The 18,448-nt window shown below is 37.0% G+C and overlaps 1 pseudogene; it reads left to right on the forward strand.

Moving 5' to 3' along the window:
* Positions 1-17,290: 17,290 nt before the first annotated feature.
* Positions 17,291-17,411, forward strand: LOC129904816 (5S ribosomal RNA; annotated as a pseudogene).
* Positions 17,412-18,448: the final 1,037 nt, after the last annotated feature.

Raw genomic sequence — 18,448 nt, forward strand, 5'->3', positions numbered from 1 at the left:
GACTGCTCTTACGTGTTTAGGTACTTATCCTAATAACCTCATGAAGCTTGATATTAATTTGAAATAAAAGAGAAAGTCCACCCGCAAAACCTTTAATTGAAGAACCTTCAAGGTTAGAATTGAAAATTCTTTCTTCTCATCTTTATATGTATTCTAAGGTGGTAATTGCACCTTTCCCATTATTTTCGCCGCTCATTTGTCGGATTGGAAAGTTGAAGCACTTGTGAGTGTGTAGAAAAAGTTCACAAAAGTTGTGGGTTTAACTATAGCGGATATAAATGGGATTCCTCCCAGATTGTGTACCAATAAAAATCAATTGTCTAGTGACTATAAGCCTAGCATTAAGTACCAAAGGAGATCGAATCCTTCTATGCAAGAAGTTGTCAAAAAGGAAATTATTAAGTGGCTTGATGTGGGTGTTGTCTACCCAATTGCAGATAGTAAATGGGTTAGTGCTGTAAAATGTGTGCCTAAAAAGGGAGAAATCACCATGAATCCGAATGAAAAGAATGAACTCATTCTAATGAGGACGGTCATTGGAGGGAGGGTTTGTTGGAGTATCAAAATTGAATTCTTGGACCAAGAACAACCATTTTCCTATGCCCTTCATGGACCAAATGTTGGACTGACTAGTAGCAAGGGTTTGGTATTTCTTTCTTGATGGTTACTCCAATTAAAATCAAATCTCAATTGCCCTTGATGATCAAGAAAATACTACTTTTACATGTCCTTATGGCACCTTCACTTTCAAAAGAATGCCTTTTGGGTTATATAATGCACCCGCCACTTTTCAAAGGTGTATACAATTTTTTTGGATATGGTGGATGAAACCATGGAAGTGTTCATGGGTGAATTTTTTGTGGTGAGTTATACCTTTGAAACATGTCTTGATCAGTTGGATAAATTCTTATAGAGGTTTGCTGAAATAAATCTTGTTTTCAATCTGGAAAAATGCCACTTCATGGTAAAAGAAGAAATTCTTCTTGAGGACAACAAATTTGGGTAAAGGCACCAAAGTAGACAAATCTAGGGTAGAAGTCATTGAAAAACAACTCCCTCCTTAATACAATGTGGTTGTTTTGGCAAAAAGGACATTGATGAGCCCTTTCCCAACGAAGGTATGATGGTTTCATCAATTATTTTGCTCCTTGTATGCAGATTATGCAAACTATATTTTTTGTGGTATATTGTCCCAGGTCTTAAATCCATACCAAAGTAACTGGTTTATCTTTGATGCCAAAAGGTGCTATTGGGTTGAACCGTATTTATTTCATGAATGTTCTAATCTTGTGATCTGGAGGTGTGTTCCAGAAGTGGAAGTTGGAGCGATTCTTGATTCTTGAGGCTTTTCATGCATCTATTATTAGTGGGCACCATAGTGGATGCAACTGACTTCGAAAGTTATTCAACGTGGGTATAATTGGCCATTTTTGTACCAAGATGCCTATGCTCTTTTCAAAACTTGTATGCATTCTCAAAGGCATGTAGGTGTGTCCTGACATCATATTACCTCTTAATCCCATTCGTGAGGTTGAATTATGTGATGTATGGGGTATCGATTTTATGGTTCCATTTGTGAGCTCTTATGGGAAAAAATATATCTTGGTGGCAGTGGATTATATCTCTAAGTGGGTAAAGACAGTGGCCTTTCCGACCAATTAAGGGATAAGTGTGATTCAATTCCTCAAGTGGTATATTTTAACAAGATTTAGTACCCCTTGCGCGATCATTAGTGATGGGGGATCTCATTTATTTAACTGAATGTTTGATTTTTTGTTGACTAAAAATGGAGATAAGCATAATTGTCACAACCCAAGCTATGCCCTAGGTGTGACACGGTGATTAGAATTTTGAGAGACCCTAACCAAGCCTCTTATCATATAATTCATGAGCATGCATAAGGTAAGTAAAGCAATAAATCCAAGGCATAGATGAGGAAATAAAGTCTCAACATGAAAAGTATCAATAAAAGAGAAAAGGATTCAAAATCAAAATAAAAAGACAACATAGACTCCATGACATCCAACATGCCTCTACTAATCTAGATGGGGGCATAAGACAAGATCCTAGCTCAACCAATATAAATGATAAAAATTAATAAGAACATAAGGAAAAGTAAACTTCCACATCCTTGAATCATGAGGACTCCCCACAACTGAAAATGGTAATAAGCTCTAGCCATGAACGAGAGGTGGGGGGAGTGATCATCGGACCCTACATTTTGATACAATGTAGGAAAAAGTATGCGTTAGTACATGAAATATACTAAGTTATGAGAAGTATACATGAACAATGAAAATAGGACATAATAATTATGAACATAAGATGAATGACCAATATCTTAAAACATGAGTAAAACCTTGAAACTAGTTAAACATCATAATCATGTGTTCAATGCATCAAAACATCATCATAAGGACTTTATACCTTTCCATATACCTTGGTTTAGGATAGGACCTTTAATCGATATTTAAGACCATGTGAGCTATAACATAAAATATGGTGTACTCTCGCATCGAGAAGGGGAAGGCTACTTTCCAAGGTAGACTCCACGATGGGACCTTTCTTTAACATTGAGCTATTTGTGGATCTACTAGCCATGCCATATTGGCACTTTAAACCTACGTGGGCAACATAGTTAGGGACTAAAGTTTCAACTAGGATTCCCTAAGGTAGCTACTTTGGCTACCAGATCAAAACCCACCTTAAAGTCATCTCGGTGCTTGGTAATTATCCCAATGGAAGTCACAAAATCATAGACATTAACATCATAAGGAAAGACAATAAAAGATATCAATCCTCATCATAAAAATAATCGTAAAAGTAGTTTATTAACATGATTGATTCAATAGAATCCATGAGTTGGTGAGAATATCCTTTCACCTCTTTAAAATGATTGTGTGGGAATTACCTTTCATACAATAATTACTTGCTTAAAACATCATTGAAATATCATTCATAACCTTTCATGAGTCGTTCCTAGACCTTGATATTTATTCATAATCATTCATTGAAATCCCTTGAAATTCATGATTATAATTCCTTGAAAACATACTTGAAATAATCATATGGCAGGGTTATTGAAATTCTACTTGAAATCATGCAATATAATGAAATTTATCCAAAATCTAATCAATAACCATAAGATAAATCATAATTAAGAAGACCCAATGCAATTCCATGAAAACCAGGGCTTTAGAAGAGGAATTCATAAAAGAGAATTTGAGAAAACCTTGGGACTCCATGGGTGAAGGGACCCATGGATGAATTACCACATACCTTATACTTTAGAATCCCTAATTTTCTCTTGACTTGGAGACTCGACTTGATTTCCCTTGAAATTTAGTTAAGGAAGAAGAAGACCCTACAGAGAGAATTTAAGATAGAAGATTTTAGAATTTGGGTGTTAGGATGAGAATGAGAGTATTAGGAGGGCTTAGGGTAGTTAATATGTTGGAATAAACACCCCAAAATCTTCCACATTTATTGATGAGTAAATAGAAATACCCCTAACTTAATTGAGTCAGGCACATGCACGAAAAGGCCACTACTGTTTGTGAAGCTTACTATAGCCCGTGGTTGTGGTCGTGTTTAGGAGGGCTTGGAATGGATTGGAGGGTGATTCCCACGGGGGCCACCACAAGGTCACCACAGTTCTTGGTCCCTATCGTGGTCCTCACCCTACTCAAGAGTCTTTGGGTGTCAAGTTCACGGAAGGGATTATGGTCTGTGGGCTCCACCATAAGCCATGAACCCCATTGTACCTTCACCAAACTTCCAAATTCTCCTGAGGTAGAGTACGGTACCTCTTCACAGCCTGTGGTCCTCCTCATGGCCCCTGAAGGGTTCTGTAAAGTCCACCTGGTGCCCAAAAAGCAACAATTTCCATGTTTCCCCTTTTAAACTTTGCTTTCCATCCTTCCAACGTCCGAGGTCTTAAAATATCTCCTCATTGGGAACATTTGTCCTCTAATGGGATTCAAGCTAGCATGAATAGAATAGGAAAGAGACATAGAAGCCCAACATGAATGCAAAAACATATCAAAAGTGAATAAAACATGGAATATTCAATCCCAAGCTAAAACATGATTTTAAAACTCATTTCATGAACATGAATGCATATGAAAACAATGGCTAAAATACATGAATTGGATGGAGTGTATCATGAAGGATGTCAATACCTCAATTAGGAAAGGAAGGAAATAGATGTGGATATCATGACAACATATCAACTTCGGCTTCCAATGTAGCACCTTCAACCTCTTGGTTCTTCAATGACACCTTAATTGAACCTATTTCCTTGTTCCTCTACTTTTTAACTTGTCGGTTTAAGATCTCAACTAGAACCTCCTCATATGAAAGACTTTCTTTCACACCAATTCTGTCCAAAGGCACAATGGAGCTAGTATTACCAACAAACTTCCTCAACAAAGACACGTGGAACACCGGATGCATCGATGCTAGCTTAGAAGGCAAATCCAACTTATATGCTACCTTGCCAATCTACCTCAAAATCTGATATGGACCAACATAGTGGTGACTAAGCTTCCCTTTCTTGACAAAATGCATCACACCCTTAATGGATGAAATTTTCATGTAAACCCAATCATCAACCTCAAATTCAACTTCCCTTCTACTCACATCTAAATAGGACTTTTATCGACTCTGGGCACCCTTCAACCTTTCTCTAATCAATCTAATCTTTTATGTAGCCTTATGTACCAACTCGAGTCCTATCATGGCAACTTCACCAACTTCAAACCAACCAATGGGAGACCTACACTTCCTACCATGTAAGGCCTTAAATGGAACCAATTATATGCTCAAATGATAACTATTATTATAGGTGAACTCTATCAATAGAAAATGATCATCCTAGTTACCTTTAAAGTTAATGTCACGGGCTCTCAATATGTCCTCCAAAGTCTGAATAGTACTCTCGGCTTGGCCATTGATCTGAGGGTGAAAAGTTGTACTAAGATTAATATGAGTACCAAGACCTTTTTGGGAAGATCACCAAAATAGAGATGTAAACTGAGTACCTCGGTCTGAAATGTTTGATAGTGGAACACCATAAATATTAAACAACTCTTGGATATACAATCAAGCATATTCTTCTAATGAATAAGAAGTCTTAATAGAAAAACAATGAGCTAACTTAGTCATTCAGTCAATGAGAACTCAAATCAAATCATGTTGCCTATGGATACGAGGAAAACCTTTAATGAAGTTCATATTCAAGGATTTCTACTTCCAAGTAGGAATCTCTATATATTGATCTAAACCTCCCAATTTTTGATGCTCAACCTTCACATTTTGAAAATTATGACATTTTGCCAAAAACTTTGCAATATCCCTCTTCATACCCTTCGACCAATACATCCCTCAAATCTCTATACATCTTTGTTGAACCTGGATGAATAGAATACTACGAGCTATGAACTTTGTAAAATATCATTTCCCTCAAGCCATCGACATCAAAAACACACAAACGACCTTGATATCTCAAAACACCATCTCCCCCTTAGGAGAAATCCTCAATGGCTTTTTCGGCAACCTATTTCTTCAACTCAACCAAAGTAGAATCATTATCTTGCTTGTCCTTAACATCCGCCACAAGAGACGATTTAGTACAATATTGAACAACAACACCAATATCCTCGGATTAACCAAGCGAACACCCATACGGGCTAATCTATAAACATCACGGACTAACTCTTTCTTTGCATCCTCAACATAGGAAATACTATTCATAGACAATCTACTAAGAGCATCGACAACCACATTCATATTTACTGGATGGTATAACATACTCATATCATAATCCTTCAACAACTCAAGCCATATCCTTTGGAAAAGATTTAAATACTTTTGGTTGAACACATATTGCAAACTCTTGTGATCTGTGAATACATCAACATGGAAACCAAAAGGTAGTGTCTCCAAATCTTCAAAGAAAAAACCATTATTGCTAACTCCAATTCATGAGTCAGATAGTTCTTTACACACACCTTGAGTTGCCTAGAAGCATAGGCTATCACCTTACCTTTTGCATCAAGACACAACCAAGAAAAACTTTTGAAGCATCACAATAAACAACAAATCCATCATAACCTTCCGACAAATTCAACATCGGAGTAGAAGTAAGCCTATATTTTGACTCTTAGAAGCTCTTCTCACATGCCTCACTCCATCAGAATTAGATCTTTTATTAAGTCAGAGTAGTCAAGGGTGATGCAATGGAAGAAATACCTTCCATAAATAGTTTATAATAACTGGTTAGGATAATTCATGACTGCTTTGATCTTCTTAGGATCAAACCTAATACCCTCACCAAAAATAATATGGCCAAGGAAAGCAACTTATTTCAACTAAAACTCACACTTTCTAAACTTAGCAAATAACATGCGGTCCTTGCAAATTTACAAGATAATCCTCAAATGATCAACACGCTCCTCCTCACTTCGAGAGTAAACCAAAATATCATCGATGAACACAGATATAAATATATCCAAATATTGCTTGAATAAACTGTTCATCAAATCAATAAAAGATGCAGAAGTATTCGTTACACCAAAAGACATAATAAATAATTCTCAGTGACCATATCGAGTTTTAAAAGCTATCTTTTGAATGTCACCATCTCTTAGTTGGGGTTGATTATAACTCAATCGAAGAATAATATTTGAAAAGTAGCTTTATCCTTGAAGTTAACCGAACAAGTCATCAATCCTTGGAATGGTATACTTATTTTTAATTATGACCTTGTAAAATTGTTGATAGTCAATACACATGCGGAGAGAACCATCCTTCTTTCTGACAAAATGAAACCCTTTATCCAACAAATCTTTTAGCTGATCCTTCAACTCTTTCAATTCTGCCAGACCATTAGATAAGGTGGAATAGAGATACATTGGGGATTAGGGAGAAAATCGACACTAAAGTCTAATTCCTTTTTGGAAAGGATACTTGGGAGGTTATTAGGGAAGACTTTTGGAAACTCATTAACAATAGAAATTGACTCAAGAGTAGATGTTTATGAATTTGTATCCCTAACCCGGACTAGATAATAGATGCAATCTTTGGAAATTATTTTTTGAACTTTAAGGAATGAGATTAATTGACCTTCAAACATGGAATTACTACCTTTCCATTCTAGGTATAGCTTATTAGAAAACAGAAACTTTACCACACGGGTCCTACAACATCTAGAAGCATAATATGCTTAAAGCCAATCCATACTGGTAATAACATAAAAATCATTCATATCAAGCTCTACAAGATCAACTAAGGTGATTTTTTGGAGAACTTAAATTGGGCAATTTCAATAGACTCTTTTAGCCATACCTGAATCATCAATAAGAGTATAGACCTAAGAAGGATCTAAAGATCTCAGGACTAACAATAAATTTCATAAAAAGGTAAGGAGTAACAAATGATAGAGTAACACCCAGATATAAAAATGCATAAACATCTTAGTCAAATACTTTCAACATACCATTCACCACATCGACTGAATCTTCTAACTCCTGACGAGTTTGAAGGACATATAATTTGTTTTGGCATGATCGCCACATGAAGTAGTACCATACTTATCCGAATGGCGGGCAACCTGAGTTTGAACCTAGGGTCTAGCACCACCACTACAATCCATTGCTTGATGACCCAACTTTCCACACCTATAGCATACATCAAATTCCACCAAGCATTTACCCTTGTGGTTCCTTCCACACTTCTTTCATGTAGGATGAATTGATGACTCAAAGCTCCTCCTTGAACATTAGGATTAGGCGCCCTATGTTTATCAAACTTTGGAGCTGGAGTGTTTGAATTTTTTTTGCCTAAATACTTTTGACAAAACTGAGGATGACCACTATTTTTGGACTTACCATAAGAGGAATTTCCACCACCAGTTCGATCACTCTTAGACTCCCTTCTAGATCTTTTTTTAGCTTCTGCTTTTCTATTTATTTGCCATGTGTCATAAGCTTAGAGATGTCCATATCCGTGTTAAGAATGGTGGTTCTATATTTTTTGAACATCAAAGCAGATACACCGGAAACAAAGTTACTCATACGTTTCCTTGGATCAACAATGATAAAAGAAGTATATTTTTACAACTTAATGAACTTGAGGGCATACTCTCTCACACTCATATTACCTTGTCACAAATTGATGAACTCCTATACCTTAGCTTCTCTCAAATCCAAAGGAAAGAACCAATAAAAGAAAGCACTCTTGAATTCCTTCCAATCAATGGGTTCAGAGAAGCTACCACTTCCCTATTAGCTTGAGAGACTATGACTTGGAAAAGAACTTAAAATATGGCCCAAGACACCACATGAGAGACTTTCACATTTAATGGGTAATTTTGAGCTTGTTTCTCCTCAACAGCATTCCTTCGGATGGGATTTCTTCATAGAAGCATATTTCTAAAATCATAAAAAGAAAGCATTAGAGGGAGAAGACTTAGAGTTTAACTCTATCGCACGATAAGATCATGAAAAAATGATGTTTTTCCTAAAATGCCTTATAGCCTCCTATTTATAAATGTGGTTCTCTTCACATTGATGAACAAGACTTTACTGGATGACGCATGTTAGACTCCTGAACACTTTAAACCCTGTGCTCTGATACCAAGTTTTTCATGACCCAATCTAGGCCCTAGGTGTAACACAAAGATTCAAATCTCAAGGGACACCAATCAAGCCTCTTAGCATATTATTCATGAGCATATATAAGATAAGTAAAGAAATAAAGCTAAGACATAGATATAGAAATAAAGTCTTAGAATGAAAAGTCAAATACAAGGAACAAGTCTCAAAATCGAAATAAAAAGACAACATAGACTCCATGACATCCAACATACCTCTACTAATCTAGATGGAGGCATAAGACAATCTCCTAGCTCACCGAATATAAAAATTAAAAATTCATAAGAATATAAAGAAAAGTAAACTTACACATTCTAGAATCATAAGGACTCACCACAAGTGAAAATGGTAATAAGATCTAGCCACGAATGGGAGGGGTAGCGTGATCATCAGATCATACATCATGATATAATATAGGAAAAAATATGCGTTAGTACATGAAATGCACTAAGTATGTTAGAAGTATGCATTAACAATGAAAATAGGACATAATCAATATGAACATAAGATGCATGACCAATATCTCAAAGCATGAGTAAAACTTTGAAACCTTAAATCATCATAATCATGTGGTCAATGCATCAAAACATGATCATAAGGATTTTATACATTTTCATATACCTTGGTGTGGGATAGGACCTTTAGCTGATATTTAAGACCATGCGAGCTATAACATGGAAATCTGATGTACTCCACATCGAGAAGGGGGAGGCTACTTGCAAAGATATACTCCGTGATTGGACCTCTTTTTAAAATTAAGCTATTTTTAGATCAACTAGCCATGCCACATTGAAAATTTAATCTTACGTGGGCAACGTAGTTAGGTACTAAAGGTTGCTAATAGAATTTTCTTGGGAAGCTGCTTTGGCTACCGAACAAAACCCCATCTTAAAGTCCTCCCAGTTCTTAGTCATTATCCCAACGAAATTCATAAATTATAGTCATTAACATTATCAAGAAGATAGTAACATATATCAATCCTCATCATAAAAATAATCATAAGAATAACTCATTAACATGATTGATTCATAAGAATCCATGAGTTGGTGAGAACGTCCATTAACCTCTTTAACATGATTGTGTGAAAATTACCTTTCACACTATAATTAATTGCTTGAAACATTATTGAAACATGATTCATAATCTTTCATGAGTCATTCATAGGCCATGATAATTATTCATAAATATTCATTGAAATTCCTTGAAATTCATGATCATAATTCCTTGAAAACATACTTGAAAATATCATGTGGCATGAGTCATTGAAATTATACTTGAAATCATAAAATAAAATAAAACTTATGCATAATATAATCAATAACCATAAAATAAATTATAATTAAGAATACCCAATGCAATTCCATGGAAACTAGGGCTTTAGGAAAAGACTTCATAAAACAGAATTTGAGAAAAACATGGGACTCCATCGATAAAGTGACCCATGGATGAATTTCCACATACCTTAGACTTCAGAAGCCATAATTTTATCTTGACTTGGATAATTGACTTGCTTTCTCTTGGAATTAGCTTGAGGAAGAAGAAGACCATTGAGAGAGAAATTTAGAGAGAAGATTTTAGGATTTGGGTGTTAGGGTGAGAATGAGAGTATTAGGAGGGATTAGGCTAGTTAATAGGAAGGAATAATCCCCCTAAAACCATCACAATCATTAATGAGTCTATGAGGAAAAAACCAAAATACCCCTAACTTAACGGAATTGGGCACCTGCATAGAAGTGCCACCATGGTATGTGAAGGTCACTATAGCCCGTGGTGGTGATCTTGGTGAGGAGAGATTGGACTGGGTTCGAAGAGTGACTTCTATGGGGCCCACCACAACTTGTTGTGCCTATCATGGGTTGTGGTCCCTATCGTGGTCCTCATCCTACTAAAGAGTCTTGGGGGTTGAGTTAACAGAAGGAATTATAGTCCATGGGGTCCATCATAAGCCATGAAACCCTTCATGAACATTCACCCAACTTCCTAATTCTCTAGGGATGGACCACGCTGCCTCTTCTTGGCCCGTGGAGTCCACCTGGTTCCCAAAGAGATGCAATTCCCATGTTCCCCTTTTAAGCTTTGCTATCAAACTTTCCAACTTCCAGGGTATTATAATATCTCTTATTTGGGAATATTCCTCCTCGAATGAGACTCAATCTAGCATGTATAGAGTAAGAAAGACACAACATCCCAACATGAATGAAAAACATATAGAAAATGCATAAAACATGGAATATTCAATCCCAAGCTAAAACATAACTTTAAAACTCATTTCATGAATATGAATGCATATGTAAACATGAGAATGATTGAAATACATGACTTGGATGGTGTGGATCATAAAGGATCTCAATACTTCAATTTGGAAGGAAAGGAAAGAGATAAGGATTTCGTGATATCATATCAGCTTCGGCATCCCATGAAGCACGTTCAACATCTTGGTTCCTCCATAACACCATAACTAAAGCTATTTCCTTATTCCTCAACTTTATAACTTATCGATTTAAGATTTTAATCAGAACCTCCTCATATGAAAGACTCTCTTCCACACCAATACTGTCTAAAGGCACAATAGAGCTAGGATTACCAACAAACTTCCTCAACAAATACACATGAAAGACCGGTGCACCAATGCCAACTCAGAAGGCAAATCCAACTCGTATGCCAGCTTGCCAATCTGCCTCAAAATCTGATATGGACAGACATAGAAGGGACTAAGCTTCCCTTTCTTTTGAAAATGCATCACACCCTTCATGGGCGAAATTTTCATGTAAACTATATTATTAAACTCAAGTTCAAGTTCCCTTCTCCTCACATTTGAATAGGACTTTTGTCGACTCTATGCAGTCTTCAACCTTTCTCTAATCAATCTAAGCTTCTTGATAGCCTTATGTACCAACTTGTGTACTATCAAGGAAACTTCACTAACTTAAAACCAACAAATAAGAGACCTACACCTCTTACCATATAAGGCCTCAAATGTAGCCATTTGTACTAAAGTTGAGAATGATAATAGTTCTAAATTCATGATGTATGGTGAACAACTTAAGTTCTATTTTGGTGAAAAACCAACTATGACCACTTTTGATATGATGTACTTAGATAATGCTTGATATGAATGCCGATGTCTTGACACGACATAAAGTAAGGCACTTTTTTGGAGGAAACTCAAAGTTTGCTTTATGTTGTTTTTAATAACGTCTATTAGATGTGCAAGATGGAGTTGAATATTGAAAGAATCAATCATAAAGGTAATGATATTACCTATTCGGCACATCACCAAAGATCCTAGTGATCACCCACTAGCATTGCAACTTTTGAGAAAATTACTGATGTCGTTGTAGTTTGTAGAAAGCTTTGGCCGATTGGGCTAGTCGCCAATCTCTATTTTGATGATTGAAGGAGCATTGCCAATTGTCCCCAAAACCAATAGAACTTTCTAAAGTCTTGAAGAGCATTGGCTCACTCGTTATGTCACCAAATCTATTTGGTGACATTAGTCGACCTTGCTGAATTTCATGCGCACTGAAAAGCTAAGGGTCTTTTGAACTTTTGAATTCAAACTTTAGATATTAGTTCAAGTTTTTCTCTCTTCTCATTCATACAATATTAGTTACTTGATTTTGATTCATAAAGATCTCATTATACTTCAACATTGTGCTTGTGGATTTCTATCACTTTGATTCTCCTGCTATGTCCATTATATCCACTTGAGGTTGGTTTTTATATACATTGATTAAGTTTGTTCAAACTGATTTAAATTTTCCAATGAGTTTTGTTAATATTGAATGAGTTTGATGTTATCGTGATTGATTATGCTTAATTTATATTTTCATAGAAATGTTAAGTGAGTTAAGACTGAAATTAGTGTGGGGTTTTTATGAATATGAGTGGGTAAATGGGTGTGATGGTGCTTATTTTTTTAATTCTGCAAATTGTGAGTTTGAATGAGTGGTTTATTGTTGGGTGAAGACTGTGTAGCACCCCCTTTGGTAGGATGCCACTTGTGAAACAAAAGTTAGTTTTACTTTTTTTAAAAAAAATCATAAATAGTCAACATCATTGTGGATCCATAAAACACACAAAACTTGAATCAGTAGTTATTACAAAACTATTATCCGCCTTTGTGCAAAATGACAAACCAACATATAAACATAGTACATGCATGAATTGAGTTAAAAGTGTTATACCCCGTACCTTTATGCTTCGGAACGCCTTCTTAAGCTTCTTGAAAGTTGTCCCGTGACACAGATTATCTATAACATGACTAAATCACTCTAAGTAAGGGAGGACGTGATGCCCCGTAAGAGTGAAGGTTGGAAATAGGTCTATAAGGATTTGAAACGAGTTGGAGGCCAAACTAACAAGTCATAGGACTCGACTTACTTACGTAAGCTACCAACTTGGACTACTTATATAACTAAGCCACTGGAGTACATGTTGAGCTTACGTAGCAAGGATTACATAAGCTCCTAAAGTAAGACAAGATTACGAACCCATGGGAAAGGCAAGAGGAGGCGTAGCACCTACTCGAAAGCAAGAAGGTGATGCACCTACTTTGACTAAGTAGGTGATGCACCTACTTCGACCAAGTAGGTGACACACCTACTTGAGGTGGGGCCCATGCTGCCACATGGCAGTTTTGGATTGGGTGCATGATTGAGGTGGTCACTTCTAAGGAGGTGTATATAAGTATATATTGCTGACTACTTGTTCATTTCAGCATCTATACTTGGTAAAAAAAAAGCTAGACAAAGCTAGAGAAAAAGAGAGACTAGCTACAGGTTTGAGCCAAGAAAGAGGTAAGGCACGATTTCGTTCCGTAAAATAATTATTTAAGGTATCCTACGGTGATATGACGGTGTTTAATACTGAAAAATTTCTATTTGGAGCAGCAAAAACGTGACACAAACAGTCCACTACTTTTCAGCACTCTAAGGAACTTCCGAGGCTAGGTTTTGGCTAGTTTTGGCAAATTTCGGGGAAGGTAAAGTCTTTCCTTTCAGTTTGAAGTTTATGGTGTTATCATAGGGTGTTTTATACATATTTTATGCTGCTGGAAGTGTAAGAACTTTATGTAAGTGCTGGACGTAAAACCAAAATTGGAGTCACTATAGTTGAATTGTAGTCGAAGCAAGGCGTTGTGCTTATGGCGTGGTGCTTCAGGTAGTGGTGTTGTGTTTCAGGGCCTAAATTTATACTAAAAGAGGTGTGGGAGCTTCTGGTTGTATCCACCCGACCCCCCGTTTTGTATAGTTAAAGGTTTTGCAAAATGGAAACTAGAAACCCTATTTTGGTATCGTGGTTTCGAGCGAGTCATTTGCAGTTTGTGTTGTATTATGTTGGTGTGAACTGCTTATACATGTGCTTCAGGTTGTTTTTGTTGGTTGGCTGTAGTGTTTAAGGAGCTAATTGGAAATTTGGATAGGGAACATTGTAGGAGAGGTGCTGCCCAATTTTCGTTAACGCCTTAACTAATTAAAGAACCAATTAAGGAGACGAACAAGGAAATAGGTTCCATGAATACTAAGGTGCAACCTAAGATGCTGGAAAGTTAAGAGTGGTTGATATTTGTATTACTTTCATGTTGAATAGATTCAAAGGACGACGAGGCGAATGGGATAAAGAGTAACTCATAAGAGGTATGTGAAGCTTTCTTTTGGCATGTTTTTGGCACAAGTATGTAAAGCTATTCTTTCTTTTGGCATGTTTTGCTATAAATATGTAAACACTATATGTTCTTTCATTTGGGCATGTGTTAGATCTAAGTGACAAGTGATATGTGTATGAAGCTTGGGGTAACTCTATTCATGAGCTCTGAACATGGTTCATGATTCATAATCCGTGTTCACAGTTGAATGTTAAGACTCTTAAAGTAGTTAAGCTTCCATTCCTCAAGTATTCTATATACTGAGAAGTAGTGTATGTAAAGTTATTCTTCCTCTCCTTTGGCACGACTTAGATGTAATTATTATATATATTAAGTTTTAAGTTATTCCACTCTTAAAACTCTGAGGGTGAGTTAAGACTCTTATTCACTTCCTACTGATTAGAACTCCTGTAACAAGTCAAGTTATTACTTTTCAAGTCTTCTATGTGATAGGAAGTGGTGCATGTAAAGCTTGTCTTTTCCTGCCTCGAGAAAGACTAGACTAAAGGTTCTATAGGACATGGATTTGGATATAGCCCCATTCATAGATTCTAGATGTAACTCATGACTTGTACCCACTTTTGAATGATAAGAGTCTTGAAGTAGTTGAACTACGACCCTTGAGCCTCCTATAGGTTGAATAGTGTTGGGATGTGTAAGCTCCTATACCTAGGGGCTCTTGAACATGCTTTATGAGGATATCTAAGGCAGGTTTCATATGTTACAGAGTTTTGCGTGCACGTATATGCATTATGATATATATATGGATCGGGCCGGACGTACCTCGGCATATTTTGCTATTTAAGGACCGGGTCGTACATTCCACGACAGGTTATGCATTTTACGGATCGGGCCGTCGTACCTCGGCATTATTATGCATTATACGGATTGGTCCATCATACCTCGGCATTATTATGCATTATACGGATTGGGCCATCGTACCTCGGCATAATTATGTAATATATGGATTGGGACGTCGTACCTAGGCATTATCATGTGACATATGGATTGGGCCATTGTTCCTTGGTAGGTGTGTGTTATATACATAAATCGGGTTGTACATCCCACAGTGCTAATAATATGCATATGTCTATCATGATAGATGATGTGTTTGTAACACCGAGTCCTCGAGCAGGCCGGATACGGTACATGATAATTGTATACATCACTTTATTTTATGAGATGCAGGTATAGTACCCTATTAAATGCTATACTTGGTTTCCTGCATCCTTGTTTCAGTTGTTGTCTCAGTTATGTATGCTTATATACTCAGTACATGTATTGTACTGAACCCCCTTTCTTTGGGGGGGATGCATTTCATGCCCGTAGGTATAAATGTTCATTTCGGAGATTCACCAGCTTAGGATTTTTGCTTAGCTATGTTGGAAGTGTTCCACTATTTCGGAGCCTAGCTTTTGGGTAATGGTCCTGCGATGTATATATTTATTTATGCAGGGGTACGGCAGGGGCCCTGTCCCGCTAGATGATGTCATTTCTATTCTTAGAATTCTGTAGACATATGTGTGTGGGTTGTTTAGGAGCTTATTTCGGTTATCCCTATGCAATATGTTGTAAAAGCTATTATGTTGTGGAAGACTTCTCGGCTGGCTTTCCCTTTCATGACATGATGCAAATGAAAGAGGCTACACGTGTATGAATATTTTATCACCCACTAGGTTTATGTGTTTGGTTCCTATATCTAGAAGGCTATATGGACATGAAATTTTTTTAACCAATTGAGGTTTTTGTGAGCAGTATCACGTTATACATAGTCCAATTTGACTATAGTCGATAGATAGGTACACAGGGGTCCAGGTAGAACCCCAGTCGCGGTCCACGGGGTTGGGTCGTAACAGAAGTGGTATTAGAGCAGTTTGTCCTTGGAATGTCTACAGACCGTGTCTAGTAGAGTCTTGTTTATCAATGTGTTGTGCACCACATCTATAGACATGAGGCTACAAAACATTTAGGATGTTACTTTCTTTCATATCTAAGATCATGCAATAGAGCCGAGCCATAGGAAATGAAATTCCTCATACTAACTTGTGATTTCAGCAGAAGGACAACATCGATAGAAAGAGGTGACTGACAATATTGGAAGTTACAAAGCACGTAGGTAAGAAAAGGCACGAAGGACCTATGTCAGGTAAGGCATTGCAGTATGATTGATATATAAAGCTGAAAAATGAAAGGAAAAGTATACAAGAAAGTGCAATAGGTGCAGTTTGAGTGGACATACGAGGTAAGTCCATTTTCATACTGCGAATTATGGGTGCCCTGTGTGGCTGCGATATGAGATGATATGAATATATATGTGTTCCCTGGGTGGCTACGATATGATACAATACGAATATATATATGTGTGCTCTGTGAGGCATTGTTGGTATTTTCTGTGTGCAGGTATTGAGATAGTAAGAAATACAGAGGAAACTTTGCCCAAATTTTCCTAGAAATAAGAAGAGAATGAGATACAAGGCTGTGGTATGTATTCAAAGGTCGTTCCCACAATAATGATGGAATTTGGATAGACTACGAGTATGGCTGAACTCGAGAAATAAGTTAATTGATAAGTTGATGGCAATAAAAACTAGGAGGTCGGTATTGATATAGTAAACCGAAGTTGGAAAAGACTTGTGATCCTAGTAAAATGATATAGAGAAGACCGGTAGTTCTGGATAGAATGATATATTGAGGCACCGATAGAATTGATACACAGGGATAAGACTAACTAAGAAGGGTAAGTAACCCATAGTAAGGATTGTGGAAAAGGTTAAGAAGTATTATACTATGGGATAGAATACGAATAGGATGTGATGTTAATATAACGAGGATCGTTATGAAAATAAGTAAAGCCTAGTGAGAAAGTGGCTAAAGATAGGATGTGGTCCGTGTAATGAGGATATAAGGGTAACTTGAGAGGTGCAGCTTGGCCTACCAGATTTGCTGCTGGGTCATCATCTTCTTTGGTAGCTATACACCCCACGGGGCAGGATGCAATCATACCAGCACTAACGCACTGGATCCCATCAAAACTCCAAGGTTAAGCGTGCTTGGGCGAGAGTGGTACTAGGATGGGTAACCTCCTAGGAATCCCTATGCGGCTGTGACATGAGATGATATGGATGTATGTATACATTGGCCTTGCATGGCATTGTGGTATAAAGAAGTATTGTGGATATGTTATTCCACCGTGAAAGATGATAAGACCCTTTGGTATAGGGGATGTAGCTTTGCAAAAGAATTTATGCAACCTACGAATGGAGGTATGCCAGAGTAAAACCAAGTGATTACTTGATAAAAGAGGTCGGTAGTAGCCATGTAACTGCCATACTCAAATACATTAAGAGAAGGTATAAGATGGTTTAAAGAAAAACCTTTAAGGTACAATCAGTACTAAGGACAAAAGCTATAGTGGAGCATTAACATTAGATGAAGGAAGTAAGAAATGATACAGGTTTACGTGCAGACTAGTATGGCGATGCTAAGGCATATTCGGAGCTACTTTAAGCTCCTACACATGTTCGTGTAAATCAAGCTACGGGTTTGAGCCAAGAAAGAGGTAAGGCACAATTTTGTTTCGTAAATTAATTATTTAAGGTATCCTATGGTGATATAATGGTGTTTAATAGTGAAATATTTCTATTTGGAGCAGCAAAAACGTGACACAAATAGTACACTACTTTTCAGCACTCTAAGGAACTTCCGAGGCTAGGTTTTGGCTAGTTTTGGCCAATCTCAGGGAAGGTAAGGTCTTTCATTTCAGTTTGAAGTTTATGGTGTTATCATAGGGTGTTTTATACATCTTTTATGCTTCTGGAAGTGTAAGAACTTCATGTAAGTGCTGGACGTAAAAACAAAATTGGAGTCGCTATAGTTGAATTGTAGTCGAAGCAAGGTGTTGTGCTTATGGGGTGGTGCTGCAGGTTGTGGTGTTGTATTTCAGGGACTAAAAGTATACTAAAAGGGGTGTGGGAGTTTCTGGTTGTATCCACCCAACCCCCCATTTCGTATAGTTAAAGGTTTTGCAAAATGGAAAGTAGAAACCCTATTTTGGTATCGTAGTTTCGAGCGAGTCATTTGCAGTTTGTGTTGTATTATGTTGGTGTGAACTGCTTATACATGTGTTGTAGGTTGTTGTTTTTGGTTG

The sequence above is a fragment of the Solanum dulcamara genome, chromosome 1 (genome assembly GCF_947179165.1).
Source record: "Solanum dulcamara chromosome 1, daSolDulc1.2, whole genome shotgun sequence".
Taxonomy (NCBI): Eukaryota; Viridiplantae; Streptophyta; class Magnoliopsida; order Solanales; family Solanaceae; genus Solanum; species Solanum dulcamara.